The sequence below is a fragment of the Neoarius graeffei genome, chromosome 16 (assembly GCF_027579695.1).
Source record: "Neoarius graeffei isolate fNeoGra1 chromosome 16, fNeoGra1.pri, whole genome shotgun sequence".
NCBI classification, from domain to species: domain Eukaryota; kingdom Metazoa; phylum Chordata; class Actinopteri; order Siluriformes; family Ariidae; genus Neoarius; species Neoarius graeffei.
This window is the reverse complement of record NC_083584.1, coordinates 44,570,106-44,579,225: the sequence shown is the minus strand read 5'-3', so window position 1 is coordinate 44,579,225 and position 9,120 is coordinate 44,570,106.

Here is a 9,120-nt window from a genome sequence, read left to right as displayed (position 1 = left end):
AAAACAGGAACTGGTAAAATGCAACAGAGTTTTTGAGCACTGAGAGAACAATTTTCTCAAGAACAATTTAGTTGTTATATTGTTGACAGAAAATGCGTTTATTTTAAAAGGTCGTTCTCTCCCCTTCTTCCCTGCCCACTGTGTAACTGCGTTTCAGTCTAGACTACCCCAAGCTGTGTACGGTCTAGCCTGGGGTTAGCTGTTTTGAGTTCTCTATTTTAGTTATACAGTTGGTTGGTATTAGTTATATGGTTGGTTTGCTCCCTTGGCTGTTTGAGTATCGGTATTTCAACAGCATATTACACTAGGTATTGCTGTCACTTGTTCAGTTGGCACAAAAACTTTCTTGTCTAGAAGTTCAGCAGTTCATGTACCTGATTTTTGCACTCGTTGTACATTGTTCTAGATAAACACATCTGCTAAATGCCATGCAATGTAATTATATTTAAATAATATTGACTGGTGTTGAGTGGTCTATCAGATATAGTCGAAGATGAGTTCAATATCATGCTAGCTGAATGGAATATATCAGATATACCACAAAAAAAAAAGCCAGCCAATATTATTATACATACACATTTGATGGAACAATATTCTAATGATCAAATGAAGTTTTGGTAGCATTTCGGGTGTTCAACGCGTCTTTCTCTTTCAAAATTCTTTCATAACCCCCCCCCCCCCCCCCCCCCCAACCTTTTTTATGCCATTGATTGTGCTTAATAATTGTACTTTTTTAATGTATTCATTATCTGATGTCCATTATCTGGTCAACCAACATCTGTCGCTTTTGTGTTGAAAATTATATGTTTTTCTCTCAAGATAATGGATGACAAAGGGATTTTTATGTGTGCGCAACCTCAAATTTATACCCTCAGGGTATTAAAAAAAACATGGTAAAATGCAACAGAGGTGCTGAGTACAGAGAGAGCAATTTACTTATGTTGTTGACAAAAAATGCAATTTTAAAAGGTAGTTCTAATGAGAGTGTTTTTTTTTTATTAGGACAAAGATAAATCATCTCTAATGCTTGAATAATTTAATTATTTTGTGCAACAGTTATTTAAGCGGTGGCATGGTGGTGTAGTGGTTAGCGCTGTCGCCTCACAGCAAGAAGGTCCGGGTTCGAGCCCCGTGGCCGGCGAGGGCCTTTCTGTGTGGAGTTTGCATGTTCTCCCCGTGTCCGCGTGGGTTTCCTCCGGGTGCTCCGGTTTCCCCCACAGTCCAAAGACATGCAGGTTAGGTTAACTGGTGGCGCTAAATTGACCGTAGGTGTGAATGTGAGTGTGAATGGTTGTCTGTGTCTATGTGTCAGCCCTGTGATGACCTGGCGACTTGTCCAGGGTGTACCCCGCCTTTCGCCCATAGTCAGCTGGGATAGGCTCCAGCTTGCCTGCGACCCTGTAGAACAGGATAAAGCGGCTAGAGATAATGAGATGAATGAGATATTATAGAACATCAGAGAAATATTGAATGTTTAACCCACAGTGGTTTGACTCTGTTAAAGGGATTTCTACTGGGATGAGCGATATTGACTTTAAAATGAGTCTGGTCTCACTGGCAAGTGGGAGCATGAGGAAACAAAACTCAAACTGTTTCTCTACACAAAGATCTATTCATAGACTGCACACACGCATTGCATGGTTCAGGAAGATCCAGTCAAATAAACATTAGCTCCATCCAAATAACACTGGCAGCTGTTCAGTCAGCAAGTATGTTGGAGCTGACAAACTTTGTTTTATCATATGGTTCACTGTGGGATTAACAAATTGGATGTAGAGTGGGTGAAACCCTTACTGACGCTAAAGTCATTCTGCAAAAAGATGTCATGCGATATCTGGAGAAATGAGTTCACAGAGTTTTTAAAGACAACTGTGTCCTGTTCAAATTTTGTGAATCATATTACAGTAAGAGCATTTTATGCAAACTTTGAATACTGTCAGTACTGTAGGAAACAAAATGCTTCTTTCATTGAAAATTGCTGACCTCTGAATGAAAGGGGATATCATATCATAAAAATAACTCTTTGCTAAATAAACACAATGTTATGTCGTTATGTACTTTTTTCTATTTATTTTTATTCTCAACATCTTGTTATCGTACATAACTTTCTGCACTTTTTGTTATTAGTATGATCATAAGTACAAGAAGATACCAAAATGATACCTGAAAAAAAAAAAACATCTTAGAGAAATAACTATGTTTAAGGATAGGAGAAATCTGTAGCTTGCTGATTTTTTTTTATCCCTCTCTTATCTCTCTGTTTGTATTTTTGAAACATATAACCATATAAGGCCATCTTCCTTGTAAAATGTGTTGTATTGTTTTCAGGCATTGTTATTATTCCTGAGATATGTCTATGAATATTTTATAGCTGCTAGTCATGACTATTCATAATCAGATCCTCAAATAATATTATCATTAGCTGATAGGTGTAAACATGTTTTAGTGTTCATGTGGTTTCTTTCCATCTAGGTGGATTAAAGAAGAACTGAAGGCAATTTTTTTAATCAAAATTCAATTTCTCATTTTATTAAATATCAGAATGCATTTTTGATAGCTATTTTGTCACTGCTATAGCAAGTTCTGAGTGTTTGAAATATGCGATGTAATCTATCAGTCCATATGTCAAAGCAATGGCCGTAAACGAGATTCGTTGAGACCTGTGCGAGACATCGTAGGACGGAAGTAAAACGTACAGCGGAAATCAAAGTGACCGACATCTGCCAATGTTGTCAAAAGATGCGCATGCCCTCTTTCGAATGCTGACGTAATCAAGCCGGAAGTTTTGTTTGTTTTGATAGCAATCAGGAAAGTTTGAAAAAAGTAGGCAGTAATCGTCATTTAAACTCGTTTTTGTGCAATATTTCGTTTGGAAAATAGTTTTCAAAATGGTGGCACTGACACCTGGCTGACACTTCATGCTTCAAAGTCTCGCACAAGTCTCGTGAAGATCGCACGGATAAGCGACGCCTGCCGTGGACCAAACGAACTAAATTCAACATGGCTAAAGACCGAATAGGCCGATAAGTATCATATTTAATTGCAATTATTTGCCAATACGAGTCACGATATAAGGTTACTAAAACCGAAAACATAATTGAATAACACGTTAATTAAGAAATAAAGCAAGTTTAAAAATGACTTCAGTTCCCCTTTAACTATGCTAAAATGCCCCTGTGTGTGTGTGTGTGAGAATGATGCCCTGTGATGGACTGGCATCCCATCCAGGGAGTATTCCCATCTTATTCCCAGAAATTCCGGAATAGGTTCTGGATCCATCACAACCCTGACCAGGATAAAATGACTATTGAAGATGAATAAATAAACGATAGATGTAAGTTCAGAAAGCAAAATACTTAATAATGAGGGCTGCACATTTCTGGTGTGATGAATTTATAGTACATAGTTCATCGGAGAACTCAGAAGTTAGTGAGGTAATGTTTGTTTACTGGAGTAAATGAGCTAGCTAATGGCATGGTCAATAAAAAGAAAAGCATTTTGTACATCAATAGCCAAAGCAGAAAACTTGGTTGTTTATCCAGGGTTGGAATATGCATCGGTGGTACAGTGGTTAGCACTATCATCTGACAGCAAGAAGGTTCTGGGTTCGAACCTGTGGGTCAACTGGGGCCTTTCTGTGTGCAGTTTGCATGTTCTCCTCAAGCCTACTGTATGTGGGTTTCCTCTGGGTGCTCCAGTTACCTCCCACAATCCAAAGACATGTGGATTTGATCAGTAGGCCATTTGCAGGAATTGGTCATGTGTCAATTTTCCCCATAGCAACAAGCCCGTGGTGGGCAAGCTACCGTAACTTGACATTCCTTGACAACCATGAGAGTTTGACTGGTGATGCGAAGCAATCCATTTCTGTAATAGCTGTTTTTACCTTTTCTACTGTCATTTTTGACCCGAATTTTCATGTGTACTTGGAAAAAGTTTGTGGTTTTAATTTCTGTCGTAAGTTAAAGTGAATCATTGGCTGTAAAAGAGGGTTTTTTGGACTCAAGTTGGTCGCCGCTGAAAGAAATTCACATGCAAAATGGCGGATATATCTGTATTTATATATCTGTACTTATTTTCAAGAATCTTCACACATTAAGCGAATGATAAAGGTAGAAAAGTTGAAATTATAAGTTATAAACATACCTGAGAAATCCGCCATTTCGCACGTTAATTTCTTTCGGCAGCGACCAACTTGAATCCAAAAAACTCTCTTTTACGGCCAATGATTCGCTTTAACTTACGACAGACATTAAAACCACAAACCTTTTCCAAGTACACATGAAAATTCAGGTCAAAAAAGACAGTAGAAAAGGTAAAAACAGCTATTATAGAAATGGATTGCTTTGCATCACCAGTCAAACTCTTATGGTTGTCAAGGAATGTCAAGTTAGCTTGCCCACCACGGGCTTGTTGCTATGGGGAAAATTGACACGTGACCAATTCCTGCAAATGGCCTACTGGCTACTCAAAATTGCCCATAAATGTAAATGTGAGTGTGAGTTTCTGTCTGTCTCTCTGTGTTAGTCCTGTGATAGACTGGCATCCTGTCCAGGGTGAACCCTGTCTCTCGTCCAATGTCCGCAGCCAACATTATTTAAATATTTAGTGGCATTTAGCAGACACTCTTATCCAGAGCAATGTACAACGAGTGCAAAAGTCAGGTACATGAAGTGCTGAACTTCAAGACAAGAAAGTTCTTGTGCCAACTGAACAAGTGACAGCAATACCTAGTGTAATATGCTGTTGAAATACCGAAACTCAAACAGCCAAGGGAACAAACCAACTATATAACTAATGCCAACCAACTGTATAACTAAAATAGAGAACTCAAAACAGCTAACCCCAGGCTAGACTGTACACAGCCCGGATTGGTAGTAGTAGTCAGTGCAGGTCAGCAAGCAGAGGGGTGACATGGGAAGAACGAGGGAGGTTGTAGACCAGGTGAGCTGCAGCGTTCTGGATGAGCTGCAGGGGTCTGATGGCAGAAGCTGGAAGGCCAGCAAGGAGAGATTTGCAGTAGTCCAAATGGGAGAGGATCAGCGCTTGGACCAGGAGCTGAGTAGAGTAGGTGGTAAGAAAAGGGTGGATCCTTCGGCTGTTGTATAGGAGGAATCTACATATCTGGGTCACTGCAGTGATGTTGGCTGAGGAGAAGAGTTTGTCATCAAACATGACACCTAGGTTCTTTGCACTGGGTGAAGGAAACCTAGAGATGTCCCCCAGGGAGATGACAATGTTCAGGGGTGGAGAGGATGGAGCAGGAATGTAGATTACCTCTGTCTTGCCTGGGTTGAGCTTCAGGTGATGGTCATCCCTTCAGTTCTGGATGTCACGAAGGCAAGCAGAGATGCAAGTGGAGATCTGTGTGTCAGAAGGAGGAAAAGAGAAACAGTTGGGTGTCATCAGCATAGCAGTGGTAGGATAGACCATGAGCAGAGATAATTGGGCCGAGAGAGAAGTGGACCGAGGACTGAACCTTGAGGGACACCAATGGTAAGTGAGCATGGTGCTGATACAGTACCAGACCGGTAACCTGGAAGGAGCGACCAGAGAGGTAGGACTAGTGCTAGTGCTAGTCTAGTGCTGTCCTGTGCTGTCTAGTCTAGTCCAGTCTAGTGCTGTCCTGCAGATCCCTAGAGCTGATTAGGATGACAGGAGGATGGGGTGATCAACAGTGTCAAATGCAGCAGAAAGGTCAAGGAGAATCAGGACTGAGGAGAGGGAGGCAGCACATGCTGCGTGAAGTGCCTCACTGACAGAGAAAAGCGCGGTCTTGGTTGCGTGTCTGGCTCGGGAGCTGGACTGGTGAGGATCCAGGAGGTTGTTCCAAGAGAAACAGCTCACCCGCGACCAACAATGGATAAGCGGTGTAGAAGAATGAATGAATGAATGAATGAATGAATATGCAATACTGTTTGTTATCATTAAACCCTGAGCAAAGTTAATTGCTACAAATATACTGTCCTGAGAAAAAGGGTCTATTATGTGAATATGAGAAGTTAGGAGATTGGTTAGAAGATTAACAAAATTGTACTATGGATTCGATGCTTTGAAGAATTTGACATAGTTCTCCCAGCTCCTCCTTTTGTTTAAGAGCTCTCTATATACGTACAGTACTGTGCAAAAGTCTTAGGCACTTTGCTTGAAAAAAAAAATAGTAGTCTCCGGTACAATGAGTGCAGTTTTATGGAAATGAGCTGTAGGTTTTACTGAGCATCTTCCAGAACCAGCCACAGTTCTTCTGGACACTTTGATTGTCACACTCGCTTCTTCATTTTGCACCAAAACCCAGCAGCCTTCATTATGTTTTCTTTTTTAATCTGAAAAGTGCTCTCTTATGGAATATGCTGCTCAAATACAAACTTTTTTTTTCTGTAACATTTAATTTTGTGCTGGAAAGCGAACGTTTGGACTCTAAAATGTTTTTGCATTGACTCGATAATGTAGAAGTCATAAAATAGAACTCTATAACAAAGTTTGTATGAAAAAAATAAGGTGCCTAAGACTTTTGCACAGTACTGTAGCTTTCAGTCACAAAAGGTTGCATGCAAATGATTTTCAAGTGTGAGATAAGATCTCTGATTTTGAATAGCTTGTAAAAATAGAGGGATATAAACAAATGCAAATTTCGCCTTCTCTCAGTGTCAGTGCAATGCTTCAGTCTATATGAAATTGTAATTTGTAGGAGTGAATTGTTGGAGTATTTGCTTCGGATTCATGATTGTTATTACAACATACTGTATATCTAGCTGAGTGATTAATTTTCCTGCATAAATAATTAGAAAATATCAAAGCGTATTTTATATAAAGTTCCTCTTAACGATACACTCATGGAGTACCTGATAAGCGGCCATCTCAGCGCTGGAGGACTCAGAGAGATCTTTGTTCACATGATAAAGCCACTGCAGTTACTATGGCAACAGGGCTTCAAATCTGCTCTTCTGAGAATCAAGGCTCATCTGAGTATAGCCATGAGCACAAGAGCAACAGTGCCACCTGATTCGCTCTTCTTTATGCTCTTAGCTTAACAGTGGCCATACCTCATATTTAAGTGATGCATGCACTACTACACATGTGATTTATGGATTAGCTTCAAGAATTAATTTAATAATAAAAAGGAACGTGAGAAGTGCTGTTCTAAGCTGCGCTAAAGCCTTGCCTAAATAAACATGGTGCACAAAGCAAACTCATTCGGCGTAGCTGCTGAGGGTGATGTCCTGAGGAGTGCTGTCCCTGTTACAGATGTGTTTGTGTGGACAGAGGGACAATGGCAGCGGTATACAAACCTCTGGAAGACCCAGTGTGCATTCATCAGTGTCATGCAACCGAAATACAGATTTCTGTCTGAGATATTCCTTCAGTTTGCCTTTTAGCTCCACTGCTATCCTTTGTGTGCTGTGTACTGTATTTGTCTTCCTTTCTCCACCCTCATCTCTTCCTCTCTGTCTGTCTGAGTGTTGGCTTTGGCAGCACTGGGGAAGAGGTGTGATGTCCTGCATATTGATGGTATGCTGCAGCACTGCGTCAGGTGTGATTTGCCAGCTCCTTCTGAACGGAGTCATAAATTGCCCTCACATGCTTTTACCACCAAGCCAATCAGACAACCATTCCCCATCTCGTCCCACCCCCCCGACTAGGATGAGCTAGCATGCGGCTGTGAGCTGTTAGATTACACTGGCTCTTTGTGTGCACTGTGAACACTGATGTCTTACAATTTATTTACCACCCAAACATCAGCTGGTTTAACAGCCTACACAGAGGTGGTATTGCGGTCATCCTGTGTGTCTTTTGATTTGTGTTATTAATCAACACACACTGCTAAAAACAACTGTTTCTTTTAATGTGCCTTTTTTCCAGAGTGCATTGGGTATCAATTTGCATGATTCATATCCTCCGGAAAGCATCACATCCTTTGGGCAGGCCTAAATCCATAACAACACGGCAACATGAAGTTTTCCAAGGATGTGCTACTGAATAAAAATATGATAATTCATGCTTTAACATTTGATGCATTGAGCTGTACTCTATTGTAACCTGTATTTTAAACTATAATGCCTCTGCCTGGAATTGGAGAGATACACTACAACCACATTACAATGAACTCTTTTACTATGAACTTTCGCATATAATGAACTGAGTTCGTGTCCCCCGACTTTCATGACAATGAGTTGGATTCTTCAAAAAAAAAAAATCCCTGACCCATGTGCTCCTCTTCCCCCAGAGACAAACAATAAAGAATCAAATCCGCAGTCAGGTTAACTACACATGTTAACGCCATAAAACAAAGGCTTAACTATCCTAGTTTAGGTGTCAATCACTAACAATTATTGAGAACGGCAATCATTTACTTCAAAAATCCCTTAAAAGGACTTATTTTACTAAATACAGTTTTACATGAGTCTTTACTCCGTAAGCATTGCTGTCATGGCTACTCATAAACCTAAGATACTCTCCGTCTGTCAGAAAATGCAAGCGATAGACAGATGTAATTGCTGGAAGAGTTTTATTTAAAAGCACGCTGGCAAACAGATCCAAATCAGTGATCAAAAATCAGAGCCGAGAAACAGGCAATGGTCAAGCGAGACACAGACAAGATATCAAAGGCGAAACAAAGATAAAAATCGGTATCCTATGGGTCCATGTGGCTACTGCTTATAAAAAAAAAAGTTTTCTGATACTATGTCCATACAGTAAATATAGCATATATACATTTACTCTATGAGGCAGTAGCCACAAAAATGAAGCGTAATCCAAAAATGAACAATTTAAAAATCACAGAAGTAAAATATACCAAGTGCCTGTACTTTATATTATTCTACTCTTACCTCTTACAGTTTTCGAAACTGAAACCTCCGAACCGAGGCTGACATACACACGCTGTCGCCATGACCCAAACTCTTATTTCCCGGAAATGGCCCGGCGCTAGAGCTCAGTGGTCTCAATACTCTTTTCGACAACTTCCCATAACAACTCGGAAGTGCATCACATCGACATCACACATGGGACCACTGGCCAAAGAAGACAAGGAAAGGGGGACAATCTGGAGTATATTTTAAAATAGGAAAACACTTTCCCTCGGTAATTAGCATAAACATGTTTAAAAGCAATTTCTTCAGT